Genomic DNA, 17,465 nt, shown 5'->3' with positions numbered 1-17,465 from the left:
GAAAGGTGTTTACTATTTTTAAAAAGTGCTCCGCATGTATGTATGTATGTGTATATAACTATACGTATATATACATATGTATATGTGTACATATACATATGTGCATATGTACACATATACATATATACATATGCATATATACATATACATACATACATACATACGGAGCACTTTTTAAAAATAGTAAACACCTTTCAAAATACATACATATACATATGTGTGTATATGTATACATATATGTATACGTATATATACATATTCATATGTATGTATATATGCGTATACATATACACACATACATACATATGTATATGTATACGTATATGTATATATACGTATACATATACACACATACATACATACATACAGAGCACTTTTTAAAAATAGTAAACACCTTTCAAGGGTGGACTGGATAAGCTTATTGCCCTGGAAGTTGATATATACACACGCACATAGTTCAAAAGTTTGAATCTCCTTATAATAAGAGAGATACAAATAACCTATGAATTAATCACTAAGGAAGGGATTGTCTTCACAGTTCAGGTTTGTATCCTGGCACTGATCTAGGGTTGTGTCAGCTGAGTGGAGTGACCTTGACGAGGAGGCCTGTGGTTCAGAGGAACATTGCTTCTTCACAGTGCACCTCCAAGGACGCGTTGCCACACTCAGGTTCCTATTTGAGAGCTTCAGCTGTCCCAAGTCCAGAGTGTTTATCGGGTTTGAGAAATGGTCCTCTGTTCTTGCTCTTTCCTCTTCTCAGAATGTTGAAGTCAGATTTTTCTACCTTACAGATAAAATCCCAACTGAGTGTACCTCAAAGCAGAGGAGGACTTATTACTTTTAATCCAAATAGTAGCATTTCAATAGCATTGCAATGTTCAATACTGTACATTTCGGCCCAAGGTTAGCCTATCCTGTGTGGCTGCTGTCCCCTGGGGTCTGATGAGCACTTCCTGGTCAGGGACTGCCTCGGGGTCACTGGGGACCCAGCCCCTGAGCTCTGGTGTGGGCAAAGAAAAGGAACTGAAGACTGGTGTTCTGCTGCAAGGATGGATAGACCTGACAGCCGAGGTCTGACTCACAGCTCCGGGGGGTGCTGTGATGTGCTGCCCGATTTCCTTCCAGGATCAGGAGATTCCTTTTCCCATCTGCTGGCAGTCATGCTTCACAGTGGAGTCTTTGCTTGGAATTAGACACTGCCAAAGGAAGCTGCCTCTCCCAGGGCTCCATGACTAGTCTGTACGGAGGTACCAAGGCCCGGCTCCCTTGTTCCAAATAGAGGCAGCTCTGAAGGACTGTGTGGGCTCTGGAGCACCTGGTGGGATCCCCCGCATCACACTCCCTCTCCTGCCTTCTGCCCCTTCCGCTTCCCTCACCTCTCAGTTCTAGAGAGCTCTTCCTAACAGACCTCTTGCGCACAAATCTCAGAATCTGTTTCTGCAGGAATCAACCTAGGACAACTTCCAACACGTTTCTCTGGTCAGCTTTATAATTTCCATAGATCTGAGACCAAGTAGGTCTCCTAAATATCTCCTAAATACTTACTCATTAATATTAGTCCCTGAATGTTGTTCTTCTGATAATTAGTGTTCATTGCCAGGTGCCAGGAGGGTAGAGATAGCTACTGTTCAAATTTAAGGTAGCAGGGAACTCTAGGTTTGACTGTTGACAAGCAGCCCTGGTTATATTCGTAAGTCAGCATGGGAGAGAGAATGGAATAGAGAGTACACGTATCATTCCACAGTTAGAGATCTCTGGGAACATTCCTGTCTGGGCATTCAGAGTAGTAGATGCCCAGTAGTGTGTGTGTGTCTGTGTGTGTCTGTGAGAGAGAAAAAGAGAAAGAGAATGTGAATCATTTGTAGCATTAGTACTATCTTGTGTTCGATGTTGGGACTATAGAAATGAGGAAGACAAGACCCGCCCATTTTTTAAAAAAGATTTACATATTTGTTTATTTGAGAGAAAGCACAAGAGAGAGAGAGCAAAGGAGAAATAGGCTCTCCACTGAGCAGGGAGCCTGATGTGGGGCTCGATCCTGGGACTCCAGGATCATGACCTGAGCTGAAGGCAGATACTTAAGCGACGGAGCCACCTAGGTGCCCTAATACCCCCATTTTAAAGACGAAAGAACTGAGTCTTCATGATTTTCCAAGAGTAACATAATTATTCAGCCTCAGAGTCAGAATTCAGACTCAGATTTAACTTCGCTATTGTCCTTTACACAATATCTCGTTGATTCTTTTCAGTTGTTTTCAGTGGTCTGTAGCATATTAAAAAGAAAAGCCTCTGTGACAAACAAGTAGAATGAAGACTAAAATAACACTGGATGCTTGATTTGAGGTCATAAATATTTGTTTAAACTCCTCATTAGCTCTTGTTGAGACGGCCTTCATGTTGACCTGGCTGATGGCGAGTCCGCTGGGATACCATTGGGTAGTAGGATGAGCTGCCTGGCTGACTTTTAGCTGTCCCTCAGAATGCCATCTCTCACAGACCTAAATCCTGGATCCTCTCTGCTAGAGGAGCATATCTATGGTGCTTTATATTCTATTACCCCATAATATACAATGTGTTTTATTTATGTTCATCATCTTTTATACAGAACTGTCACAAAATACGTCACTGCTGATTACAGTCTATATGGGCAAGCTACATGGGTGAGTTATGCCCCTCACCATAGATCATGCCAGTAGTACCTGGCTGGGAAGGGAGGAGGATAAATCCAAAACAATGATAGATGTACTTCAAGAGGTTCAGAGATGCCTGGGTGTGGAGAGAAACCTACAGTTAAAAATGCCTCGAAGTGCCCTCTTTTATCTTGTAACCTCTTAGCTCTGCATTTGTCTCTATGGAACACGCTCGGCCCAGCTGTTGTGAACACTTGGCGGTTCCTCATCACCCACCTGGTCCTAACGCTAGCTGCGCCTCTCATGTTTCAGTAGTGCCTATACGCCCATGACCACCACCACTTTCTCCTTTAACTTCAGCAGCATTTGGAGAATTTGTCCCCCTCTCTTGTAATATTTTTGGAAGTCATGAAGTTTTCCTTTACCTCCTCAATGCTGTAGAATCCCTCACTACTAAAATATTTGAAGGGGGTCCTATATTAATCTAAAACCAAGTATATATAAATATTGTCTCTGCTGACATGTTTGAATAGAAGTTGACTTTTAGTCAACTTTAGCCATTCTCCATTGATTGATGCTGTAATAAATCATAGGAAGGCCTGTGCTAGGGATGCCCAAGGATGAGTAAGACACAGTCTGGACCCTCAAGGAGTCTGAAGTCCAATAAGGGAATGCAGACCCATGAGCAAGCGATTATAATAGAGTATGGTGAGTGATAGTATAAGGACAGACCCAGGGTCCTTGGGATCATGTGAGATGCATCCAAGTCAGCCTGGGGGCCTGGAAAGTCCTTGAAGGACTGACACTAGGATTAGTCCAGGGAGATTTGTGTCAGGGGCGGAGTGGGGAGGAGCTGCCCACGAAGAACAGTGTCATTGGAAGAGTGTGGACACAGTGATGGTTGTTATGGTTGGTAAGAAAGCGGGAGGTGACAAGAGGGAGAAAGGAAGCCTCAGCTGGGTTCAAAGGGGTCTTATAGAGCCTAGTACGCACCCTAACCTTAATCCTGAGAGTAAAAGGGACCTGTTAAAGGGATTTACATAGAAGAGCGGCAAGAGGCGCTTCTGTTGTAAGATGATCTCCTTGGCTTCCTTGCAGAGAATTAAGGTGAGGTTGGATCTTTTGCAGTGGGGTTGGTGAGAGCAGCCTCAGTTGTGACAGTGACAATGGGAAAAGGGATGGATGATATTTAAAAAAAAAAGAGAGAGAGAGAAGACTTTTTTTTTTTTTTTTTTTTTTTAATGTAAGAAAGCCTGCATGGTGCCAGGTTTGAGCAGTTGGGAGGAGGGCCGTGTGGTTTCCCAGCATGAGGAACTGAGGAAGAGGAAGCGGTGTGGGGAGGGGGTGACAGCGTTTGAAGTTGTGGTGCCTGTGGGACCGTTGAGATGTGCTGTCTGGGGTGGGGGGGCCGCCAGTTGCATGGTTGGAGAGCTCAAGACCTAGAGACAGAGGCCGTTCCCATAATCACAAAGTAATTGAAGGGAGGGCCGTGGAGGGACCCCACAGGGAGAAGGGGAAGCCAAGAGGCAACTGATCTTGGAACTGAGGAAACACGCTCGTTACACAATAAATAGATGCACAACAGATGGCAGAAGGCAAACTGAAGACAGGGCAATATTTCCACGTTCACATTTTTACTACAGTGCAAATACCATTTCCAACAACAATTAAAAAATTAAAAAAAAAAAAAAAACAAAGAAAAAAAAACAAATCATGCCGTATCCCCCTCCCTTGTTCCCATATTCCTCTTGAGGTCCTGTTCTGCGTATTGACAGTGTCCACACACTTCGAATCAGAGGATGGACTTAGTGATACATCTTGGCCCTTTTCATCGATATATGATCAACACTTGTTGTGTTTCTTCAGTTTTCATTTACAGACGGGGGCTTTGAAGCCCATCAATTTCTTTAGGAAAGTGACCAGTCCTCTACTTAGCGTGGACGAAAAAAAAAGACAGAATTGGAGGGTTTAGCAACGATTTTCATTCATAAAGTGCGAGGGTAATATGATGATGGCACTGCACAGCTGGGGCACGTGGAGACATGGTTAGGATTTCATGCTGCCTCTGTGGCTCTGAGCCCCGCCCGCAGGGTGACGGTGACATCATGTGCCCTCACATCTGATCCCTGAGCGGCGCACAAATGCAGGCCAGACTGTGGCCTCAGGCTCGTGACTTGGGGTAAATCGTCCTCTTGAGAGGCACCTGAATCTTCTCTCGTGCTTCCCGAGACATGGCTTCCCAGGTCCTGAGACATGGAGAACCCAAACCCCCAAAGCCCAAGGAACAAAGTACTGAGAAATGGAAGCCAGGGAGCGAGAGGGGCAGAGGGTCAGTTCTGTTGACCCCGAGAGCCGAGTCTGACCCCGCTTTTTGCCGAAGCCCTGGGTCTGAGGCCAGAAAGTCTGTGTTGGGTTCAAATCTTGGCTCTGCCGTTCATAAGCTGTACGGTCTCTGGCTGTGAATACATGGATCTTTAAGTTGTGGCTGCATGTCCCTTTCTGGAGACTAACCGAAATAGACATGACGTGTCATGTTTCAGTATTAGTTACTGTTTCCTTATTATTATGATTATCTAATACTGAAGTTGTAGGCGTATAATCTTTTTAGTACTTTTCCATGTTATGACTGGAATGGTCTCTGTGCTGAGGAGCCTCTCATGGTCTGACCACCTGGTTTGTGAAGGCCTCATTTCTAAAAGTGCATGAGCCCATTCACATCCTTAAACCCCTTCATTCATTTTATCTTCTTTTGTTTTGTTTTGCCTCAAAACAAGCTGATCTTCAGCTGCTTTCTCAAAAAAATCCAAGTCTGGCTGTTTTCCCTTAGATGGATCTTTTTTTCTTCGTAAACGAACTAGAAGCTTGCCTGATGGAGATTTATGAATGTTCCTCTATCTTTGGGTATTTACTGGAGCCCTGAGATCATCTCTTTTTTTCTTTCTTTCCCTCTGATTATTAGATCTATCAAATACCATTTTTACAAAAGCATTTTCATAGCTTGCCACAATTAACAATTTTATTGAGAGCGGGGAGATCCCTAAGGGGTTTGATATTCTTCATTGGGGTCAAGAGTGCAGAAATAAATTCCCTAAGCGAGATGCCCGATCTGCATGAAGGCAGTCTGTGGTGTAAATAAAACTATTTTCTTGCTTACATCAGATCATTGTATTTCTAGTCCAAGTTTTTTTTTTTTTCCTTTAAGATTTTATTTATTTATTTGACAGATCCCAAGTAGGCAGAGAAGCAGGCAGAGAAAGAGGGGGAAGCAGGCTCCCTGCTGGGCAGAGAGCCCAATGCGGGGCTCGATCCCAGGACCCTGGGATCATGACCTGAGCCGAAGGCAGAGGCTTTAACCCACTGAGCCACCCAGGTGCCCCTCCAGTCCAAGTTTTAAACACAAAGCAACCTATATCTGCATGGAATTTCATGGTGAATCTTTTATCTGTGTAGTAAACCATGCAACTTTCTAATTTCTATCTCTTGGGAAAAAAAAGTTCCCTCTTTTACTATGAATGTTACAGGAAAGCATATGTAATTTAAGTACAAATTTTCTTTACTTAAGAATCCCACTTTCCTTGATGGGGTTTTTTTTGTTTGTTTGTTTGTTTTGTTGTCATTGTTTTTTGTTTTTAGATCATTGTTTGCTTGTTTGATTTCTCTCTCCATCAAAATGGTCAAGTCATGACCAGGTTAAGACCTGTAGAAACCATTTTGAACATTAGAAGGTATGCCCACCTCCTCATCTCCTACCTGAAAGTCTTCAAAATAAAAGCAATATCAAACTACAAAGTAATTAAGAAATCAGCAAAGTTCTGATTTTTTTCACCAAGGAGTACATCAGGATTTGTTGTTGTTTTGTTTTGTTTTCTTTTCTTTTCTCTCTCTCTCTCTCTCTCTCTCGGAAACATCAAATAACAGCTTCTTTAAAAAAAAAAAAAAATGTATTCGTGTCCCTGCTTTGCTGCTACCCAAGCACATTTCTTAGCCTCTCTTTGGGTAATCTGACACTGGGTCAGCTCTACTAAGCTATTTGGGAATCTAGCTCCAAAGCCAGAAGATGTTGGTAAGCGAAAAATAACTCAGTATGTCATTCTGTTTTATAAAACTAACTTTCTCTGAGGTCATTGGCAAATAACACCTACCTTTCAAGGTAAAAATTTTGTCTTTCAGTGTTGAAGAATGACAAAGAATATGTTTTGACAATTTAAAAAATTATGTTGGAGAAGGAAAGCTTAAGTACTTCAGTTTCTATCTTGGTGTGACAATGACTGTTTTTCTCACATTGTGTTCTAGCTACTGGATAAAGGTAGGACTATATAAATCTGGAGTTTTTGAGTTCTGTGGAGTTGAAGAATTTTCTGGAACTAGTTATTTGCAGCTTCTGCCCAAGCTACTGAGTTCCCGTGGGATATCAGGGGAAAAGAAGCCAGCATTTGAAAAGGGCAGAATTCTTTGGGAAACTCAACATCATAGGCCTACCTTTCTAGAACTAGAAATTACCTTTGCTCTCATCCTGTGCAGATTTTCTAACTGGCTGTCCTACCCATGGGCTGAAGATATGCTTTGGTTGGTTCTTGACCTCTTGGTCTGAACAGCATTAGTAGAATTTGAATGCATTGAGATGGGACCTCCTTTCTCCAGTTCACTACAGATCCCACTACAGATCCCACTAATACATATCCCATTGCTCAAACTTGCCTGATACCTGCCTGGCCCCAAAGGCACTTAAGTTTATGGAACGCCACCATTTTGGAATTGTCATGGGTTTATGCTGATATCATCTCCCTTTCATAAAGGATGATTTCAGAGGCTGAGAGAGGTGGTGTTCACCTAAACTTCGGGTAGAGCCAAGACCAGAACTCAGACCCCTTGACGGCTAGAGCAGTGTCATTTTTGTCACACAGTTCGGTGAATGAAACTTAAATTTATCTCATGATCTCAATCTCCCCCCAAAAGAAAATACATAGCTTTGAAAATAAATACTTGAAGTAAATTTACCACCTGCATATCTAATGATATCTCAGAAAGAGAAAACACACACACACACACACACACACACACACAATACAGTAAGTAAACTCAACAGGGCTGCCTCACATTATTTTCTCAAAATATTCTAGGTAGAGGCCTATTAATTATTTTTCTAGCAGTACATAAGGAAGCTTTTAAATACGGTATATGAGCATCAATGAATAAAGACATGTTTTTTTCCTATGGCAGGAATATTTTAGATGCATACTTGAACATAGTTATCAGCATCTCCCAGTTACAAAATTTTGACAAATTCTGACTTTAGATGTATATTTCACACACCATTAGAATACATTAGAATATATTATAAATTCCCTTAGGGCAGGGCCCTTCTTCCTTGTTCTACATATTTTACTTATTAGATAACTGTATGCACATGCTATGGCAAAGATAATAAGGCATTAAATTAGAAATGTGCCTAATTTAAATTTTCCAATTGAATTTTTTCATACTGCTATAAGCATATGTGTATTTATGTTAAAGAACCATTGAGCGTCTTTATTAGACGAGTAAAATTAATAGGAAAGAAAAGTATTATTTTCTTCTTTTATTTATCTGGACTTTTAAACATGCCATTAATGGAAATACGGTGTTTGGTTTGTCTGACAAAGAAATATATTTTTAGAATTATTTGTAGCAAAGTGGGATGACAAATCAAAACTGGTGTTTTCTCTTATCCAGTGCCTGGCATAGCATAGGCATCTTAGGCGAATGAAGGGAAGAAGGAAGGAATAAATGAGAAGACAGGTGGATGAGTGAATGGGTAAATGAGTAGGTGAGTGGGTCTTTGCTGCAGGGCCTGGACAGCAGATCTATTACCAGCTTTTTATGAAAGGGCGAGAATTGTTCAATAATTATGTACAAAATAGAGTTCTAAAATCAAACAAGTATTTATTGCTCAAACCATGGGTTTTAGAAATTAAGAGATGACTCCTATAAAGTATTGCCTATTTAATGCTTAACATTTTACCTATCATTATTTATTGTAATGATCGTTATTTGCTCCTTTGTTCTGTTTTTTTTTTTTTAAATTATAAGTGCCTGAGAAATACATAGATGCAAAAATGTGTTCAATGAAAGGAAAACATTAGTCTTGTGCTATGATTTGAGAAGACTGTGGGGAGAAAAAAGCAATAGCTGACCTGTCTCCAATACTAAAGGATGTTGGCACATGCTTGAAACATGTATTTGTGAAAAGATGCCAATGCTGATTGAGTAAAATAGGAATGAAGGCTAACCAGTGCCAAAGAATCCAGGATAATGGATCTAACTTTCAGATTGCTCTCTCTTACGTGCTCAGGTCTCCTATGTGGATAATAAAAATTAAACCCATCTAGACCCAACTATGTTCATAAGCCAGTTCTGCTTTTTCCTCTTCCTGACCACATTTCTTCAAAGTACACTTGGGACCTCTGGCTACCAGTCTACCGAAAGACTCACTAGTGTTTCCTATGGCCACATTGTGTGATCTTGACCTTGTGTTACTCGCTTGTTGTTCCTCATCCAGTCTACGCCCGTCCACCCTGAACATGCCGAGTCTCATCTTCTCTCTCATTCTCTCATCATTCATCTCATTCTCTAAATGTCTGCAGTAACGTAGATCACTAATAATCTCACTTTCTTGCGCAGGTTCCCTTTGCTTTTTTTTGCCCTACCATAATGTACTTCTGAGTCTTCCTTGGGTGGTAGCTCTCTTTTTTCCTGCTTCCTGAAAGTGGGTTCATCTCTAGTTTATATTCCTCTCTTTTATTTCTCTGTTCTCTGTCTCAATTTTATCTACCCATCATCTCTATGCAGGAGAAAACCAAAATCATAATTTCCAACCCGTTTCATATCTTTACTCAATTGCCATATTTTTAGATGTTTACCAGAAACTTAAATTCGAGTGTCCTTTCAGCAGTTCAAATTGAATGTATCTAAATCCATCACTGCACTGCTAGTCACTTAAAGTTCCCGCCAGTTTATCCTTGGCCTTACTTCCTGATTTTGTCATTTCTTTCCATCTCTGCTACTAGTCCCCATACATACCTAGAACTGTAATTAGCATTAATACTTGTGTATTCCCATAGCCTCATTACTGATTTTTTGACCAATACTTAAACACTCTAGGCCAACATACACATGGCTGCTTTGTGTATACCTGAGATCGTTCCTCTCCCATACTGTAATAACTTCAGTAGCTCCCCTCATCTAGCAATGATGCCCATAATTTTTAGCATGAAAGTTGAGACTTTTGATCACCATAAGTAATCTTTCCAGGACCATCTCATAGTATTTTCCTGCACATACAATATACTAAAGCTAACTTGGCCTAATCAGTCTTTCCCTCTTACCCGTGGTGACTTATGCCATTCAACCTACCTGAAATATCTTGTCAAAACCCATTATTCAAGGACCACTTTAGTAGGACACCTTGGGAAACAGTCCCAGATCACTCTGTTTGAAGTGGTCTTTCCTCTGAAATGGAACTGTACTCTGTTCATTCCTATTTTGGGATACTAATCAAACACTGTCTGCCCTACTGGTTTTACCACTTTCTTCAGTTCCCCTGCTGAACTCCAAGCTCTCTGACATCAAGAGGCAATGTTCTAATCAGTTCTTTAGTCTTTATTTCCCAGAGCATCTACTTCCTGCTGCTCATGTCACCGACACATATTGGGCATTTGTTGAAATATTTCATGATAAAAATGTGGCTTAAAATAAGGTGGTTCTATTTTTTTTTTTTTTTAAGTAGGCTCCATGCCCAACGTGGGGTTCGAACCCATAATCCCCAGATCAAGAGTCACATGAAACACTGACTGAGCCAGCCAGGCACCCCTAAGTGGTTCTGCATTGATGCTAGCTTTTGAGTCTTAAAATACAGTAGTTATGACAGAGGCTCTAAACCAGACATGGCGGGATTTAAATCCTGGCTTCTGTGCTTTCTACAGTGTGATCCTAGACAAGATAGTAGCTTTACCAAGACTGAGCTTCCCTGTGTGTCAAAGTTACTTACATAATATTTATCTCATAGGATAATTATCAGTAGTCAGTAAATAAGATGGGTTCCTCCTTTCTGTAAACAAAAGTCTTTGAAGAAAGCTAGTGTTAGAATATTATATGAAATTACTGGGAGATTGTAGTGAACCTACCCTTCCTCAGTGATGTATTGGTATTTTATAGACTGTAACAGGGCAGCATGGTTCAAGGGTATAGCTTGGTCTTCAGAGCAAGGCAGACCTGAATTTGAGCTAGATTCTGTAATTATTAGTTGCGTGGCCTTGCCCTGATCTTAGCATCTGAACTTTTGAGCTTTAATTTCCTCATCTGGAAAGGGGGCTTATAATACCTTTCTAACAAGATTTTTGTGAGAGAGAAAGAAAATATACCTTACATGGTGGGCATATCATGGCCACCTTCAATAATAAAGCATGCTGGCAATTTGGGTAGGTGCAAAGGCTCTGTCGACATTTTACTTTGACTTTTAAGATTTTATTATGGTCAGTAATGTCAAGTGTAGTTTTTTAATGGTTGACAGTCCTCTCATGGAAATGTTGTTTTATGAACAAAGTCATTGGCATTTTATTTTATTTTTTTAATTTTATTTATTTTAAATATTTTATTTATTTATTTACCAGAAAAAGAGAGAGAGAGAGAGAGAGAGCAAGAGAGAACAAGCAGGGGAAGCAGCAGGCAGAGGGAAAGGTAGAAGCAGACTCCCCACTGAGCAGGGAGCCTAACGTGGGACTCGATCCCACGACCCTGGGATTGTGACCCGAGCCAAAGGCAGACACTTAACCAGCTGAGCCACCCAGGTTTCCCTCAGCTGGGATCTTAATCAGTTATTTTTTTAAATAGACTACACCTTTCTTGCCTATCTTGTTCCAGGATCAAAGTGCATCCCTAATTTTTGAAGGCCAGAATAAATGTAAACCATCATAATGAGAAAATTTCTATGAAGAAGAAAAACCTGCAAAGGACTCTCGTGTGCATTTAGACCTTCACCCAGGCCTGGGCATGTGACTGGCCTCGAGTTACTCAGCTATCTGCTTTGTGTTGTATACGTTTATGTATCTATTTAAGTAAACTGTACTAGCAGCAATCAAAGGCTTAATGATTGCTTCTATTTTTCCACCATGAGATATATTGAAAATTACAGACATCATGGAGCTATAGCTTATAAAAACCCAGTATCTTGTTACTCAAATAGCTTTAAACTCATTGTTACTATAGCCCATGATAAACACTGTAGGTGATTAGATTATGACTAACCTATCTTGCTGGCATTTTAGGCATTAGGCTAAAAAAATTTCCCTCCTCTTTCCTTTTGCCCTTATTTTTCAGAAATAGCGTCTTTGAAATTTTGGCCAGTACCCATTCCTTTGTGTTTTTTTTCTTTTCTTTTTTTAGAAGCCAATGTGACTTTAAATATATAAGGAACAGGGAAAGAAAGGAAAACCGTGTTAAATCAGAGGGTTTGCTGAGTCAGCACGGTGAGAGGATTCAAACAACAATTTCAGTCAGGTTCACTACTTCTTACGACCTTGGACAAGTGTCTTTCCCTTTGCTGTGTTTTGGTTGTCTGTTAGAACAAGGAGTTGGATTATACAATGTGAAGATCCTTTTCTCATTCTTAAATTCAGTGATTGTAGATGATATGAGCTTCATGCAGCTTTATTTGTAGGGGAAGAGAAATTGGTTGAGATCACAGAAGAGATCGTGTGATGACCACAATGACATACACAGCTTTCGCACTAATTGAATAATGGCAGGAGAACACTGGATCTACAGCCAGAGGCATTTGGTCTGAGTCACGCCTGACCCGAGAGAGCAGGGTTGTTGAGATCAGGGTGGATAAGGAGGGGGCTGCCAAGGAGACTCACACTCTTTATATAATAAATGCTGACAATAGATCCGTGTCTGTTGTGTAACTTCGGACATGAATTATGAATGGCTTCTTGACATCTAATGAAGAACTCATGGCCACCCTACCAGATACCAGTTTTCTTCCTGAGTCAGGCGAAGACTTCAAAGTGACCAGATGTTTTAGCACTGAACCCCATGGAATGTGCTCCTGTCCCAAAGCAAGTCATACAGTGTTGGGAAAGTTCCAGTACCTGAAATAGCAGGGTTCTAATTTCTTTCTTCAGCCTGAGTAATCCTCATGTTAGAACCAGGGAGGAGAGAATGCAAGGGAAGGTTGGGACGAGCGTGAGCCTCAGTGAGAACCTAGAGGGGAAAGTTGGGCCGGTGGTTTGTCTCATTTTCCTCAGCCCAACTCCTGTGTTGTTCCGTCCTCACATACATCTCTGGACAACTGGACCTCCCAAGCATCCTGGACGAGAGCAGCTGTCAGCGCCACCGGCCAGTGGGAGACATGGCGTCTGCACCCTTGTGGTGGGCTGAGAGTTGATGGAGAAAAGGAGAGAGAGGAAGAGCGAGGGACACAGGTCTAACGGAGTAGTGGGGACTGACTTCTTCTGTCACAGTTTCCCATGTGAGCGCTCCGCCGTGAGGACAATTAGGCCGAATGAAGAGAGCAAAACCCAACCTTCGCTTGACAAGATTCGCTACGAAGATGGCTTTGCTTTACTGTTCCATCCTATTTTTAACTCCACTGCCTTGAGATATTTTGAGTTTGTGTTTCTCTTGCCACCGATAGAACTTTTTATATCAGTAGCAAGACACGAAAGGTGAAAAAGAAGCAGGGATCTGGACCACTCCGTTTGTGAGTAGCAGTAAAGCTAGCTTCTACCCCAGCCTGTGGAGTTCAGCTAAAGCCCAGGGATTAGCTCAGTGTCCAGGTTGTCGGAACAGCATGTTGAAAAGCTCTGTGAAGCCGCAGAGCTCCCCACTCCCAGCAGGAAAAAAACAACTCCATCCCACGTGTGATGTTCAAGGTTCTTTCCTCTCCTTCCTGATCCCTTCGTGTCGGGCCGCCTCACCCTCTTCATGTTTTCCTCACACACGGACATTTCTCTCTCTCCTGTATCTTTGTTCTTTCCTCAGCATGTAGCCCATTTTCCCTCTGAGAGCACCTTCTGAGACAGTGGAACAGGAGGGCGGTCAGTGGGCTTCACGCTAACCGGCTGTATAACCTTCGGCAGGAAGGCTAGCCTTTCTGTGCCTTTGGCTCCTCATCCATGGTGGGGATGATTGTGAGGCCCGTCTTAAAAGATGGGAGTAAGGATGAAATAATGTCATCCCTATAAAGTCTTTAGAACAGTAACACAAAGTCAGAGCTCAATAGAGCTACTATTACTGTTAGTCTGGGTGTTACCATTTTAGTTATTCGCAATCTGAAGAACTAGTTCATGTGTGAAGTCTTCTCATCCCTGCCACCAGCCCTTTTCGTCTTTTCCAGACAACTTCTCTTCCACCTGACCCTCCAGGTCAGTCTCCAACCTTTCCCACAGGCTTCGATTCAAGTGACCTCTGTAAACCACATCAACGGGACTCCTAGGTTCCCTGCCTCCCAGTTGGTGTCAGCTAAGGCAGAGGCTCAGTGGGTGATTGGAGAGAAGAAAAGTGAGAAAAGTCTCCAAATGACCACCCTGCCCCTCCAGGCTTGTCCTGGCCATATTCCTCGATCAGAGGTCACTGCTTCTTGAAAGAAAGGCTCTTCCACAGGACTCCCCTGCTTCCAGATTCTGCATCCGTCCTTTGGGCTTTGGGGTGGTAACAGTTCTCACGTTAGCTTCTGTGGTTCCTCCTTGTACTATAATTAGTCCCCTCACGATTAGTCCCTCTCCAAGGAAACCCTCCCAGAATCGTCCCAGGCTAAGTGTGCCATCTGTTTCCTTTGGGTCTCTTACTGATATGTTTTCTCATTCTTCCTGGTCAAGATTCTCAAACTTTAGTGAACATATGAATCAATTAGTGAGTTTGTTGAAAATGCAAATTTGCAGATTCTTGAATCTGAACCCTGGAGACTGCTCTGTAGGTCTGACTTGGAACCCAGAAATTCACATGATTAACAAGAGCCTCAGGGGGATTCTGATAGCTAAGAAGTACCATGGCTTGTAAGACATTGCTTTTAACTGTCCTCATATTTATTTCACTCTGTTCTGAATTTTATTCCATTTTTTCCAGATTTGTCTTCTCTATAAGACTGCAGCACAGGGAATGCCTCCTATGTGTTAGTTTTTACCTTTATTGCAGTTAATAATCACCCACCTATGTAAGACAGTATCATTCTTGTTTTATAAATGGCAAAACCAAAGTCACTTTGAATAGTATACTCAGAGCTGGTCCTTGTCTGAGGTCAGTCCACCTCTGCATTTCCTGGGGTCCAGAACCTTTGCTCTTCTCATCACGTATTACTACCCGCGCATGACGGAAGCTATAACAACTTAATATTGGAACAAATATAAGCACAATTGCAAATCAAAAAATAGAATCATTTTAATGATAGAGAACAAACAGGGTTGATGGAGGGAGGTGGGTGAGGGATGTACTAGATGGGTGATGGGGGTTGGGGAGGACACTTGTGATGAGCACTAGGTGTTGTACGTCAGTGAACTCCAGAAACCAATAATAATAGTAATAATAATAATAATAATTAGAATTAGAATGAGAATTGAACATAGTAGCCTCAGAATACCAGGGGAAAGAGCAATTGATGTTAACTAGTCAAAAATGCTAAGTGTACATTAATTTTATTACCAGTTTTCTCTTTGATGATTTATTTTCACATTACTCTCTTTGAAAAAAAAAAGAAAGTTTTATTTATTTCTTTATTTGAGAAAGAGCAAGAGAGAGTATGTACGCAAGTAGTGGGAGAGACAAGGGAGAGAGAATCCTCAAGTAGACTCGCGCTGAGCTCAGGGCTCAGCCCAGGGTTCGATCTCACAACCCTGAGATCATGACCTAAGCCAAAACCAAGAGTCAGATGCTTGACCAACTGAGCCACCAGGCGCCCCTTCAGGTTCCTCTCTTATTTCTTGCCTTCACTCTTCCTTTCTCCTCCTTACATTCCACTCCGCCTTCCTCGTCAACAGTGTGAACCGAAATGTGATTTGTAAAAAGAATGTCTTCAAAATTAGCGTAATCACTGCAACTGAGAGAGCAAGATAATTTTTCTCAAAAAATAAAGATTCTGGGGTTTTTATTAAAAGTGATTTATTGAAAATTGTAGTATTTCTCCAAGAGGCTTCATGACCAATAATGAACGTGTTATGGCCTAAAAATATTCACACTGGCAAATTTTTCATGAAGTTATCATATGAAAGTATATTCATTTCATTTAGGAAGGAAACCAAAATGAAGATGAGTGAAATGAAGTGAGAAAAATGACTCAACTGATTTGGTCACCTAAATGCCGTGTCCCAGTGTAAATGGTCACCAGTATACTTGCCCCCCCCCTTTATTGCCTCTGCTAATCCATTTTAATTGCTTTCTTTAGCCTATAAATAATGAGAACAGACCAGGAAAAAAATTGCTGTAAGAACTAGTGCCTTTAGGTACAGTAGCTTGTGAGTTTAATCCAAAAGCACTTATTAAATGCTTACTGCATATGCTTTCAAAAAATTTACAATCTTGGGAATTCCACTCAACTGCTAGTCCATGGATCCTTTGTTTAAGGTACTTCTATACTACATATTGTCACTGAGTATCTACCTTTGGGAAAGTATCTTGAGCTCAAGAATTAATGTCAAGTTTGTAGGATGAAGATTGTCGTAGAAACAGTGCTTCCTGGCCTGATTAATCTCTATTGTGTATTCCTTCTTACTAGCTCATGGCCCTAAGCAATGGCATAGTTCTCTGTGCTTCATTTTCCTTATCTGTAGGAAAAACGGGCATTGAATAACATAATATCCATCTTAGAGTGTAATTGATAAGAATTAATGAAATACTGGGTCTAAAACATTTGGCAGAGTGACAGTATTATTATTGTTATTGTTCACAGCCACTGCTAAGTGCCATTATCACAGCACTTGAGAGTCAGACAACTGGTTTACCCTTGGGCTGTAACACTCAAAACTGATGCCCTGAAAACTAAGCATTGCCTTCAAGAGCTGGACAGCTCCAAGTTGTAGACCTCAAGGCAGTAACCAGTTTGCATACCAGATCAAAGGAAGAAAGGATTTGTAAATGAGCTCCATGCTTTTTTTCATTTACTTAACTAATGTTATGGTATTGCAAATTGTGGTCCCACAGCACAAAGCAATTGAAAATACAGGTAAAAATTCATTTTGCTTCTTCTCAAAGTATTTTCTTGTTACTGCTATTCTTGTTTAAATGTTTTGTTTTGTTTTGTTTTTGATAGAAGGCATAGGCAGGGAGCAAGGGCAGGGAGGACACTGTGAATCCAAGTCAGCCCATTTGGTTATTTGTGGCCTTTGCTTTAAAGATTTGCTGGGATAAATATTTGCGGTGAATTTGAGATCATGGGTCATTTATTCGCTCAACAAACATTTACTCTAAGTCAGGAACTAAGACAAGTAAGATTTTAATTTTTTTCCTAGTTGCTATTAATGAAGTTTGCCACTTTAAAATTTTGTTTGATTCTGAAGATCAGTGTACTCTTTTAATTAATTGCATAAATTAATCATTTTACTCACAACTGATGCTGAAAGATCTAGAGTTTGCAAAAGGAAATGTCGGGTATTGTTAGAAAAGAGTGCATACAGTGGTGGAACACACTTTCTAGATCTTTTTTTGTTTTTTTTTGTTTTTTCCCCTCCCTCTCCTGGACCTAAAAGTCTCTTCCCAGCAGGAGGTGAGGTGGACGTGGAAGGGGATACTGGGATGGAGCTGCTAGAACGGGTCTGTGTGAACAAAGGAGACTGAGCAACTGAGCCCTTCAAAGGAAGATCCAAGTGC

General features: G+C 41.2%; 1 protein-coding gene across 10 annotated transcripts in view; it reads left to right on the top strand.

Moving 5' to 3' along the window:
* The window catches only part of ESRRG (estrogen related receptor gamma), a 618,606-nt gene that overhangs the window by 338,664 nt on the left and 262,477 nt on the right, over positions 1-17,465 (top strand). The gene's annotated exons all lie outside the window — the stretch shown is intronic.

Source organism: Lontra canadensis, unplaced genomic scaffold, assembly GCF_010015895.1.
Source record: "Lontra canadensis isolate GAN:19392208 unplaced genomic scaffold, GSC_riverotter_1.0 scaffold46, whole genome shotgun sequence".
Taxonomy (NCBI): domain Eukaryota; kingdom Metazoa; phylum Chordata; class Mammalia; order Carnivora; family Mustelidae; genus Lontra; species Lontra canadensis.
The sequence above is the reverse complement of the archived record's forward strand: the minus strand, read 5'-3'. Positions and strand labels throughout refer to the sequence as shown.